Source organism: Canis lupus, chromosome 20, assembly GCF_003254725.2.
Source record: "Canis lupus dingo isolate Sandy chromosome 20, ASM325472v2, whole genome shotgun sequence".
In the NCBI taxonomy this organism is placed as follows: Eukaryota; Metazoa; Chordata; class Mammalia; order Carnivora; family Canidae; genus Canis; species Canis lupus.
In genome coordinates, this window is record NC_064262.1 from 30,326,875 (window position 1) to 30,340,294 (window position 13,420).

General features: G+C 37.9%; 1 protein-coding gene across 14 annotated transcripts in view; it reads left to right on the forward strand.

Moving 5' to 3' along the window:
- The window catches only part of FHIT (fragile histidine triad diadenosine triphosphatase), a 1,380,560-nt gene that overhangs the window by 373,077 nt on the left and 994,063 nt on the right, over window positions 1–13,420 (forward strand). The gene's annotated exons all lie outside the window — the stretch shown is intronic.

A 13,420-nucleotide genomic window follows, 5' to 3' on the forward strand; every position in this document is an offset into this window, starting at 1 on the left:
GGAGAAGCAGGCTCCATGCAGGGAGCCTGATGTGGGACTCAATCCCGAGACCATGGGATCATGCCCTAAGCCGAAGGCAGATGCTCAACTGCTGAGCCACCCAGGTGTCCCTGTATGGAATTATTTGATCCTTGTGTTATTGTTCTGGTTGGTGTTTGTAAGCCCTGGAGCAAGACTCTTTATTATTTTTTTAAAAATATTTTATTGATTTATTCATGAGAGACACAGAGAGATGCAGAGAGAGAGGCAGAGACACAGGCAGAGGGAGAAGCAGGGTCCATGCAGAGAGCCTGACATGGGACCCAATCCCGGGCCTCCAGGATCATGCCCTGGGCTGAAGATGGCGCTAAACCGCTGAGCCACCCGGACTGCCCAGCAAGACTCTTTTTAACAAGAAAGTTGACAATATGAATCATATATATCTGAATGTGGGTCATTTTAATATTGGTGATTAATGGAAAGAGGAATTGTAAACTATAACTTCAAGTTTTACACTCTCTACCATTCCTCTTTGCTTAGAAAAGCTTCTTTTTTCCTCTCCTAATAGTAAAGAGCATGTGTTTCATGAATCCAAATACCCACTCTTTGCTTTTTCTCTTCTTTAAGAGGACTCAGATTTCTGCTATTTGCTGTGTGATCTCAGTTAACTCACTTAACCTCTCTGGTTTCTTCTTCCATAAAATAAGGCTAGTTATAGGAGCTGCCTCATAGAATGGTTAGAAGGATGAGATGGCCACTTATGTGAAATTATTAGCAAGGTGCCTTGCATACAGAGGCTCTCAAGAAATGATAAGGATTATTAGAAGAAGGCAATGTGTACTTACCAACTCTGTGTTGGTACTTAAGGATAATATTTTCAATATTCTATTTCTCTTAGGGTGTTACCTATTGCAGTTTTCAATGAAGGATGTAGAAATATCTGAGACTAATAAATAAGGTAAAATAAATAATGTGGGAAAGTACCATGCAGATAATCTTTGGTAGTCATGAGATTGTATGAGCCTCATTACTTTGAGATTAAATGCTTCCAGTCTAAGAGCCAGCAGAATTGACTGATGTATTATCATTTTATCATTTAACTTTATGCTGTGCTTTTATTCCAAATCTTCTTATATACTTGGGAAGATGATCAAGGAAGCTCTGAATCTGACTTATGTTTCTACTTAAAACCAAAACCAAACATTGCTCAGATGAGATAATGAGTGGAGGTTAAGTGTTTTGAGGAGAGAAATTCAGAAATGCAAAGGAATATCCTCTAATTGTTTTTATTTCTTTCTACTTCTAGTATGGCTCAGTAAGCTTTATTGAATCTAACAATCTCCACAGATAGCAACTATAAAATATGGGAGAAGAAATTACCTGAGGCCCTAGAGAGTGAAAATAAACAGGCAGATTTTGGAAGAGAATTGAGATTCAAGACTTGAAAGCAGGGACATGTGCAGAGTAAGTCCTGCATTTCACATTTTAGACTGAGGGTCTGGTGAAGTTAATGTCATTTAGTGTGGCTAATTCCAATAGAAAAACCACAGTCTTTTTATTTTTATTTATTTTTATTTTTTATTTTTTTAAACCACAGTCTTTTTAGTGTGAAACTCCAGCAAACAGAGTTCAGGGCAACTGTAGCCACTGGAAAATGAAGCTAGAGTCCCGGAAAGGAGAGAGGCTGACAGGGGAAACTCCCAATTCTATGTATAATCTTTGACTAATCCCTAAACCATGCATGCATGGAACAGACACAGCTAACAACCAGAGAACTAGACTGAGATTTGAATTGCTGCCCAAAAGCTAGTTTTCAATTTGAGTATAACCAAATTAATTGCCTGCTATAACAAATAAATCAAGACTTTTCAAAGAACTATAACAGATTTCAGAGTCTTTACACCACCCCCCAATATTCACATTCATACATTCACATGATACAACCCCAAAGTATATAACATATGAAGAACCAAGAAAACATGATTCCCTTCTGAAGAGAAAAACCACTCATCTCAGATAACTCCAAGATGACCCAGATGTGGGAATTAGCAAAGATTTTAAAGCAGCCATTACAGCTATCCTCAATGAAGGACAGAAATACACTCATGATGAATAAAATCATAGTAAATAGAAACTACAAAAAAAGAATCAAATGGAAATTCTAGAACTGAAAAATACAATATTAGAAAAAGAATTCACTGGCTAAGCCTATGCTTGTTGGAAGTAACAGAGGAAGAGGTCACTGAACCTGAAGGTATGATTAATAGAAGTTTTCTTTCTGAAGAACAGGAAGAAAAGAAATTTGAAAAACTGAACAGAATTTCCTTACTTGTACCTCTAAAGAGTAAAAAAGGTCAGAGATTCTAAATAAATAAGTAGATAAATAAAAACTGAACAGAAAAAAAATAAACAGAAACTTAAGGATCTATGTGATAAAAATAAAAATGTCTAATGTTGTATAACCAGAGTATTAGGAGAGGTGAAAGAGAATGAGACAGAAAAATATTTGAGGAAATAGTGGCCAAAATGTTCAAATTTGGTGAAAAGGGTAAATTCATAGCTCAAGAAGCTTAGCAAACTCCAAACAGGATAAATCTGAAGAAAACCATGCCTAGATACACTGTATTCAAACTATAGGACACCAACAAAAAAGTGAAGATCTTGATAGCAGCCAGAGAAAAATGACATATTATCTTCCAGGGAACAATGTTTTATAATTATAAAGCATTGTAAATAAGCACTAACTTCTCATCAGAAACTAAAGAGGCTAGAAAAAATAATACGATATTTTTGAAGTCCAAAAAAAAAGGAACAACCAAAAAAACCTATTTACACAGAAATCCATGTATTGTAGATATGTACCAAAAATATCCTTTAAGAATAGAGGCAAATTAAAGACATTTTCAGATAAAAGTAAACTAAGAGAATTCATTGATTGTCAGCAGACCTACACCACAAGAAATGCTAGAGGAAGTTATTCAGGCTGAAGTGAAATAACACCAGATGGAATCTTAAATCTTCAAAAAGGAATGAAGAATATCAGAGACTGTAAATATAAGAGCATTTTTTCATCTTAGTATCTTTAAAATACATAGGATGCTTTACAGCCAAAATTATAACACTACCTTGTAGTGTTTATAATGTACTGTGTATAGATGTAGTACATATGACAATTACAGCATAGAGGATTGGGAGGCATAGTAAATGGACTTACACAGTTGCATAGTTTTCAAATTTTATATGGGGTGGTATGAAATTAACTCTTAATTAGACTGTGAAAGATCAAGAATATATATTTAAATGCTTAGCGCAATCATAAAAAATCCAAAAGATTAAATAGAATCCTAAAAGTTTCTAAAATAGTTCCAAAAAAATTCAGGAAAGTAGGAATAGAGGACAAGAAACAGAAAAGGCAAATAGGAAACAAATTAATAAAATCATAGCTCTAAATGTAACCATATCAGTAATTATATTAAATGTTAATGAACTAAATACTGTAATTAAAATGCATAGTTTATCAGAATGGGTTAAAAAAACAACAACAAGAACAACTATATTTGTTACAAGATAACTTTTAAATGTGAAGATACAGATAAGTTTAAAGTAAATTGATGGGGCAGTCCCAGTGACTCAGCAGTTTAGTACCGCCTTCAGCCCAGGGCATGATCCTGGAGACCTGGGATCCAGTCCCACATCAGGCTCCCTGCATAGAGACTGCTTCTCCCTCTGCCTGTGTCTTTGCCTCTCTCTCTCTCTCTCTCTCTCTCTCTGTCTCATGAACGAAAAGATAAAAATCTTAAAAAAAAAAAAAAGTAAATTGATGGAAAAAGATATACCATGGAAATAGTCAGCATAAGAAGTCTAGAGTAGCTATATAATATGAGACAAACTAAACTTTAAGATAAAAAGTATTATCAGAGATAAAGAAGAATACTTCAAAATAATAAAAGTGTCATTACATTAAGTTGACAGAAGAATTACAAGTGAATGTAAACATAATAAAATTCCTAGTGAGATCACTTTAAGTATTTTTGAGTCCAGGATTTTTTGATGAGTATTGTGAGTCAAGAGACATGAGTGTTTCATCATTTTAAGTTAATGACCGTTTAATAAAATCGTGGAATCAAAGCTCAAGACAAGTGATAAAAAGCATATTTGGAGAAGATAGCTCTCTGTATGACTAACTGCTTATAAGCTTTTCATTATACATTGTTACAGTATGTGTTTGCTTTATTTAATGCATTTTATATATTTGAATACCGCCCATGATCCAGGATCAAGTGAGGAATTCAGTTTCTCAAACAGAGTTCATATTTAATTGGTATGCACCAGAATAGTTATTAAGTCCATTCTGTGTAGTGCCCTCAACATTACTAGTTGTTAAATATTTTGATTATCCCTGCTTATAATACTTATATAAATTAAAGGCATTTCCCCCATTTGTCAGTGGAAGAATCTATGGCTCTGAGACTCAGTATGTTGCTCAATGTCATAGTGACTGGTGGATGGCCAAGCCAGTCTTCAAATCCAAGTTTGTATGTTTCCAAAAGCTTCGCCCACTGCACTCACACCATTTCTTCTGAGGAAACATTATGCCATTGTTATTAGGGTATGCATGTGAGGATCTACAGTTCCCTTTCCTGGACTGCCTTTGGGACAAAGGAACAATTTCTTGATATATCTGGCTACATTCTGGATACAATCAGTGTCTGTAACTCATGGGGACAGACCCATGATTTTAGCCCAGTTCTCTGGGTACACTAGTATGTATATGTATATACTGTATGTACATAGAGTACTAGTATATACTAGTATGATATATCAGATCTGAAAACTTCATATGTATATATTCTTGTTAGTGTTCTGTATTTCCAGTGGACATGTTTACAGTACAAATTTAGAGATTATGGACAACTTTCCCAGATTTCTGTGTGCCTTCTGATATGAAAGAAGGGTGGCAAGTATGGATCCTGGCCCAGTGGGAGGCCCAATTTTACATTAGTGCATGGAGTTCAGAGCAATAAGTGATTTCTAAATGATGTTTAGGAGTTATGCATTGGAGTTTTACTACTTTTGATGAATAGAACTGCATTTATATCTTAAAGGATCAATATTTCAGTTTTGATCAATACATATTTTCAATACATATTTCAATATGATCAATACATATTACTATGTATTAAATACTAATGAATGCTTTTGCAAATGTTCTCTCTGAATCTTCACAGCAATGATAAGAAATGGATATTATCCCCATTATAGAAATAAGAACACTAGGAGGGCCTGGGTGGCTCAGTCAGTTGAATACTCGACTCTTGATTTTTGGCTCAGATCATGATCTTGGAGTCCTGGGCTCAAGCCCCACATCAGCTCAATATTCAGTGGGAAGTCTGCTTGAGGATACAGGATACTCTCTCTCTCTAAAATAAATAGTAAGTCAAAAAAAAAAAAAAAAAAGAAAGAAAGAAAGAAAGAAAGACACTGAAACTTCCATATTCTGTCCTTTTGAATAGAAGGTTAACACAAATATTTGCTCCTCTCTGTGACGTTGGACCTAAGCAATACGTTAGCCTTCCCTGTATTTGTTTGTGAGAATATTTATATAGCTTCCATAGTATATGTGAGTGTCCCTACCCTGCAATCAGGCGACATGAATCCTGGTCATTGCTTCCTTACCAGCTAGTTAAGAAATCTGTACCTCATATCTGGTGGCTTGTAGCTAATTAAAAGAAGATTGATAAAATATGCCTAGAAAATCAGGAAACAAATCCACTAGCCAATATTGCTAATAGAACTGCAAATTAACACTGAGCACAAAAATTCATTCTGAGTTTCCTGGCAGGCAGAGTAAAATGAAGGAATTTCTTATTCTTATCATCAGGAAAGTTAAAACATGTCAAAAATTTCTCATAGGAGGTCTAAGTTCCCTTCCTGTTTTTGAGATCTTACAAAAATGGTGTAATAACACCTACCTTCCAGATTCTTGATAGAATTAACTGAGACATTGGTGTGTTAATATTAATTTACTGTTGTCCTTACAGAACCCCAATAAACGCTCCTGATGGAAATTTCAGGAGAGTCAGACTGTAGTTAACTTTGTTTCACATTCCATACTCAGAACTTCTGTGGGTCATCTAGCTACTACTTATATAAGTACCCCTATGTTGTCAGCAACCATGAGAAGCAGTTTATGATCTTCTCCATACAAATGCTATTGTCCAATACCCACCATTTGCTTCGACGTGGATGGAACTGGAGGGTATTATGCTGAGTGAAATAAGTCAATCAGAGAAGGACAAACATTATATGGTCTCATTCATTTGGGGAATATAAAAAATAGTGAAAGGGAATAAAGGGGAAAGGAGAAAAAATGAGTGGGAAATATCAGAAAGGGAGACAGAACATGAAAGACTTCTAACTCTGGGAAACGAACTAGGGGTGGTGGAAAGGGAGGTGGGCGGGGGGTGGGGGTGACTGGGTGACAGGCACTGAGGGAGGCACTTGACGGGATGAGCACTGGGTGTTATTCTATGTGTTGGCAAATTGAACACCAATAAAAAATAAATTTATTAAAACAAACAAACAAAAAAAACAAATGCTATTGTCCACATTTCATAGATAGAAAACGGAGCCCCAGAGAAGTGATGTCATTTGATCAAAGTTACACATAAGGGAATTTGAACCCCTATTTCTCTGACACCAAAGCCCATGTTATTTTCCAGTACACTATGCTGCCTCTGAAATGCTGAATAATTTAACAGTTTTGGCATTCTTTCCAAAAGTCCTTCCAGTTTATAAAGTGATCACTGTGAAGAACCAACACTTACTGGGTTAGGATTTGTGTGATGTGAAATCACAAGTGGAGTCATGACTCAGAAGGCTCCACATAACCCTTGACAACATCAGAGGACCTTTTGTTATCTATATTTTATGTTTATGCTTTGTTTTTAAAAAGTAATTTCTTTGTCAAGACTTGAAGACTTGGAGAGTGACAGAGAGTAAGGTCACCCCGGGACCACCAGTGACAGCTTTGCCAGTACAGTTGGAATTTTTCTCAACTGTAAAGCTTATTTAATGAAAAGAGACCCAAAAAACTTTTCTACTAATGTGCAATGTTCTCTTGTCAGTTTGAAATGAGCAAACTGTCAGCCTGCCGATTACCATGCATACAGTATGTGCTCATTAAATCATGCACTGTGGGTTCCTTCAGGTTGTCAAACTGCTTAATTGAAAAAATGTGTAGTGTTGTCCTTATGGGAAAGAGGCACCAATCAAAGGACTGGAGATCTTATTCTTAATATTTCAGAGTTTGCTTTCAACTGCAGCCAGAAATTGTTCCGTTTTACAGTTTTGATTAAAGGACTATCCCTTTTGCATTTTTTTTTTTTTTGGTTTTGTTTAGAATTCCAACACTGTAATTATAACGGAGTTGCTTTTATAATAGAGCTACTAAATCATTCTGCCAGCAGATAAAAACTGAAGGGAAGGGCTCAGTTTCTTTGTGCTGTAACAGGAAGGCTGACTTGGGGGTGTTGGGGCTAAAACAAACTGGGACTGTGATGGGGGATGGGTTTTAAGTTTGCTAATTCTCTGCTGCAGTGTTTTTCTTGTAGGTTTGGGCCTTACCATCACCTCAGTGGGCGGGTTAATCCTTTCCGAGAACTAAAAAATACCCTTAGGCTTAACACCAATGTGTTAACTTGTTTTGTATATAGGGTAGCTTTTAAAAAAACAATGACAACAAACCAATACCCAAGCTCTCCCCAGATCAAAGAAATCAGAATCTTTGGGAGTAATGAAATTAAAAGTTCTCTCCAGGTAATTCTGATGTGAGCCAAGGTTGAGAGGGATTGGCCTAAATTCACTCAAGTTGTCCCGTATTTAAAGCCAAGACTCATTCAGCAGCTGTTATCAACCTCAAGGCATCAAGCAATGTTTCCCCACAGGGTTTAAACACCTTATCATTTCAGAACGTTAAAAACTCTGATTTTTGGGCTCCAATTAGATCTATTAAAGAGATTCTTTGGAGACAGGGCCCAGGAGTCTCCATTTTTAACAAGTGTTCTAAGTGATTCTTGTGCACTAAGGGTTGGAAATTTGCTGGAAAAGCAAGGTGATCTTTATAAGCGATGTTGAAGGGAACTTCAAATGAAAGTGCGCAAATCACAGTAAAATCAGAGCAGGGCTTTTTTTTTTTTTTTTTTTTTTTAATTTTTTTTTTTATTTTTATTTATTTATGATAGTCACACGGAGAGAGAGAGAGAGAGAGAGGCAGAGACACAGGCAGAGGGAGAAGCAGGCTCCATGCACCGGGAGCCTGATGTGGGATTCGATCCCGGGTCTCCAGGATCGCGCCCTGGGCCAAAGGCAGGCGCTAAACCGCTGCGCCACCCAGGGATCCCCAGAGCAGGGCTTTTTAAAAAAAAAAAAATTAGTGATTTCAGTCCATTCATTTGGGCTAATTGGGATTTTGCATGGTTATAATAGCATCAGCTTTATTTTGGCAGACCTGCCCACAATCTAGTGCCATATCAGACCCAGGAATGTACACATATTGTATTCCTTTTTTAACCTTTAGATACATACATCTAACTTTTAGATGTCCCTAAGGACTAGGGCCAATGCATTTTTTCAAGGGCTTAGGAAAATATTGAGAACTAAAAGAGAAAAATTATTTCGGTTTCATTGTATGGAGGAATTGCTGAATCAGAACCATTAGATATTTAATGAAATGGCAACCAAATGAAACATTACTTTTGTTATTACTTAATTTAGTAATTATAAAAAATCTACATTTAGAGACATTTTATGAATAAGCTTTCCTCTCTTTTTAAGAATTTCTGAAAATGCATGATGATTGCTGAGACATTTTAGCTAATTTTAAAATCAAATAAACTAAATTATATGTAACCAAATAATTTCAAATGCAAAAGTACAAAAATATTTTCAAAGATTTCACATCTGACAACTGTTTAGTGTAATATATCTGATATAAGATGGGGTTGAGCCTCCCAAAGAAAACATGCCTAGGGAGTGGGAAGGTCATGTAAGTATCTCCCATAATATCTGCTTCAAAATTAAAGGGCATTTGATTGTTCTGGGTTCCATTCTCATTGATAAAGCTAACAAACCAAGCCTAAGCATACTTCAAACATACGGTTGAAACTAAACCTTATTGTTCACCTTCCCACCTCTAAAAAAAAAAAGAAAGCCAAAAAGATTAAAGAAAAAAATTAATATATGTAGCAACAGATTAAACTACCTTTAAAAATACATTACATAAAAGTGGGGACTATTAATGAGCCTCAAATGAGACTGACAAGGCACATTGCCCACTATACCTCTTGCTCAGAAAATTACTCCTAAGAAATTATGGTTATTAATAGTGAAACAACACATGACAAAAATAAAATAAAATAAAATAAAATAAAATAAAATAAAATAAAATAAATAAAATAAAATAAAATAAAATAAAATAATAAAATAAAATAAAATAAAATACTGCTGGAAATTTGGTGTTTCTGAGGTCAGTTGATAAGCTAAGTATGCCATATTTGAATTCTCTATTTGGATACTTTCGATTTGATTGCATATGAAGTAACCAGTTTCAGAATTCTGATTCACGGCGATTCCTGCTACTAATATCATATTTAAGACATATCTTCCCCTTTTCATAACCTCTTCCTCTTGTTTTGTTTCTTTTGTAAAAGTTAGCACATCTGTTTTATTTATTTGTTGGTTTACCTTCCTTTTTGACCATGTCTTCCCCTAGAATGTATTCTCCATGAAAGCATGAGTTATGGCTGTACTTCATCAAATCAATCATGGGGAAGAAAGGATGATGACAGTCGATCACTTCGTCCTTGCCAGCAATGATCAGTCAGGAATGTCGTACTATTAGAAGCAAAGTTACAAATGCTTACCTGGTCAGGAAATGTTTTAGAACATCTTTTTTAGATGTTGGATTCTATAACTCCAAGTCATTAATAAATGAGTGATGGAAGAGAAGATATATTCAGGTTTCACATAGACTTCCCTTACCTCCCCCAACATCCAAAAGGCAAAAAAACTGCCAAAAGAATCAGCTTTTCTATAAATTCTGTGACTTTTAGATGAATAAAATGGTTAATTGTTCACTGGAAAATGACTACTTTATACTTTTGGAGAGAGGCCTGAAAATTTCTTGGCAATACGTCAACTGATTAATAATTTAGAATGATGATTGACTGGAGGGTGGAAGTGGAGCTAATAGCTTCTCATTTTCCTCTTTATTATTTCAGACAAATTGGTAAGTCATGGTGGAGGTGTGGGGTATTTCTGGGTCAACTGGTTAGAAGCTCTGGATTAAAAAATGGAGGGAGATATTTGATCTTGCTAGTGTGCTGACCTCACCCCTAATGGAGCTGGACGACTTTGTGATGTGTTGCTTCTGACACTTAGTGCTGCTATTACTCTCCTAGCAAAGTCTGTGTGAACCCTAAGAAACTCTTACCAGGACTCTGTTGTGTGCCACATCAGTTAGACAGTGGTTCTGTTAAAATACTGGATCCAACACAATCCTAACCTTAAATAGTTAAAAATTTGGCAGGAGTGGCACATACACCTACCAGGTAAAATGTGTTAGGTATTTTAAGAGAGCGTTATGAACAAATACGATGGGAACCATTAGCTTATGGATTGATGTGAGAGTCCTGCCTAATTGGGAAATAGTGAATTATAACAGTGTGAGAAAGTCCAACTGTCTAAGACAGTGTATGTGGGTGGCAGCAGTGAATTAAAGAGTGGCGAAGAAAGGAATGCTTGCATGAGAACCTGGGTGAGATTTTCAGGCCTGCATATAGCTCCAGGACTGTATGCGAAGAGATAGGATTCAGATCAACTGTGTCCTAGAAGGAATGAAGTGAGCCTCATCCTAGAAAGTGCACAGGGCATTATGTGGAAATTTCCACCTGCTGTTGGGAGAGGATGTGGCTTTAACAGGATCCAGGGTTATGGTGGCTGCTGCCAGGATACTAATATTCATCTATATCTAAAGGGCGAGTAGCTGAGCCCCCACAAATGAATCTCACAAATTCTGAAGAGAATTCTCATTGAAATAAAATCATTGTATATTTGAGCACCAGATCTGCTTTCACTGGCTAAATTTTTGCTGGTGTCATCAGGGCCTGAATGTAAGGACTTTCCTCAAAGAGCAAAAGATTATGCATGCTTCCCTCACCCATCTTTGTCCTGTGGATTTAAGTAACTTTGCAAATATTCATGTTTTGAGTATTTGTATATGGTATTTTGATGGACTGGATTTGTCCTTCCAAAAATTCCTATGTGGGAGCCTAACCCCCATGTGACTGCATTTGGAGATAGGGCTTTTAAAGAGCTAATTAAGGCTAAATGAGGGCCTAAGAGTGGGGCCTGATCCAGTATGATTGGTGTCCTTATATGAAGAAGTAAAGACACCAAGGATGCTTGCACACAGAGGAAAGACCATGTGTACCTTCTGCAAAGGTAGCCTTCTGCAAAGCAAGGAGAGAGGCCTCAAGAGAAACTATGTCTCCTGATATCTAATCTTGGACTCTCAGCCTCTAGAACTGTTGAGAAATACATTTCTGCCCTTTAGTCTGTGGTGTGTTGTTATGGCAGCCATAGAAGACTAATATAGTTGCCGACAAATCTCCCTGGTGGACTTGATTTATAAGCTTAAGTCAATGACAAGTTATTTAGGACTCTAAATTTGGGCCACAGCAACTATGAAAGCCTTCCAGAAATTATTCTCCTGTCCTTCTCACTAAGCAATGTCCAGCATGACGATAGTATAAAGCTACTCATTTATGTGGAGCAGTTTTCTCACTCTACCATCTACATATTCAGCAAACGTTCACTGAGTGCCTATTATGTGCCAGTGACACATAGATCATTCTCAGAAGGATCTGTCAGTCTAGAAGAGGAAACATAACAGGCACACGAAGCGCTATCATTTGCAGGAATGCCATGAGCATGTCACGACTGTAGGGAGTCCCTGCATCTGGAATGGCAGGAAAGAATCCTGGGGGAGGTGGCATTGAAGGAGGGCTTGGAGGATAGATGGGATCTGGTCATGAAGAGTTGGGCCATGGGGGAAGGACAGTTGAGGGTAAGGCTTAGAGATAGAAGCCTAGGAAAGTTTATGGATAAATGTGCACTTTGACTGAAATGCAGAGTATGCAAAGGGAAATCTCCCTTTACAAAGGGTGAGTCTCGCAGACTCAGGCGCTTCTTTCATGAAGGAGTGATGATATGCCAGGCACTGTCCTATGTCTGTCATTCCACAAACTCCTTCATCCTCATAATACACCTACAAGGCAGGTGTTAACATTATCCTGAAATAAGATTGGGAAACAAGTATTACTTGCCAATTACTAGTAAATTATGGAGCTGGGATTTGAACGCGGGCACGCTGGCTCCAGAGCCCTGCTTATGGAAAGAAGGCCTGAGCATCTAAACCAAAGGATGTGGGGAAGTCCTGGTGTGCAGAGATGAGGACAAGATGCAGAGCTTTGAGAACGTGGGCAACCTGTCCTGTTTCCGGGAGCAGAGTGAAGGGCAGAGCCCCTGCCTCCAGTACCCAGGAGGGGAATCGCAGTGCCCTTGGCCACCTTCCTCCTAGCTAGCCATGTTTGCAGCCCATTCGTGGAGATAAATCGTTGGTACAGGGAAACAAAAGTGTTTTTCAGGCGCTTTGCTGCCATGGTTAGCCTAGGACAGGGTTATGAAAGGAGCTTTTCTGCGTCCGCTGCCTTCCGGGGTTACATTCTTAGTGAATCTACTGCCTCAAAATGGAGCTTGTTAGTTGCGTGTCATCCGAGGGTGGCAATTAGTTGCATGTGTTTGGTTGGGTGCCAGCCCCGGGGGCGCCAGACCTCAGTGGGGGAGCCACTGTTTGTCATGAATTAGTCTTTAAATAAAAGCAAGTTTTTAAAATGGAGCATGCTAATTTGGGTTTTGCTAACCCCCTCCGAAGAAGGCTCGGCCTGTTCGGTGCCAGCTGGCTGGGCTGGCATTCAGCGAGAAACTGGGTCCCTACCAAAAATCACATTGCTCCCACCTCCCCCTTTGAGAGCAAAATGGCAGCGAGGAGCTGGTTGGCACTGAGGGACAAGGTGAAACAGGGGCAGGGACAATGCAGGAATCGGGTGATTAAAGGGAATTGAGCTGCCATGGTATCCCCGCTTCTCCCACCACCTCAGAGAGGAGTCTGCCCCTCTCCTTCCCCACTCACGCTGTCCTCAGCCGCCCATTCAGCGACTCTCTACATAAAAGGCTTCCTCATCCAATTGCTTATACACTGCACCTTTTATACCCTTCCAAGTCATACTTAAAGGATTATCACTGCAGCTTTTAACTTCCCCTAGAAAGAGCTGAATGAGCGTGAATGGGGCGGAAGAGTCTTCAGTGAGAAAGTGTCCCC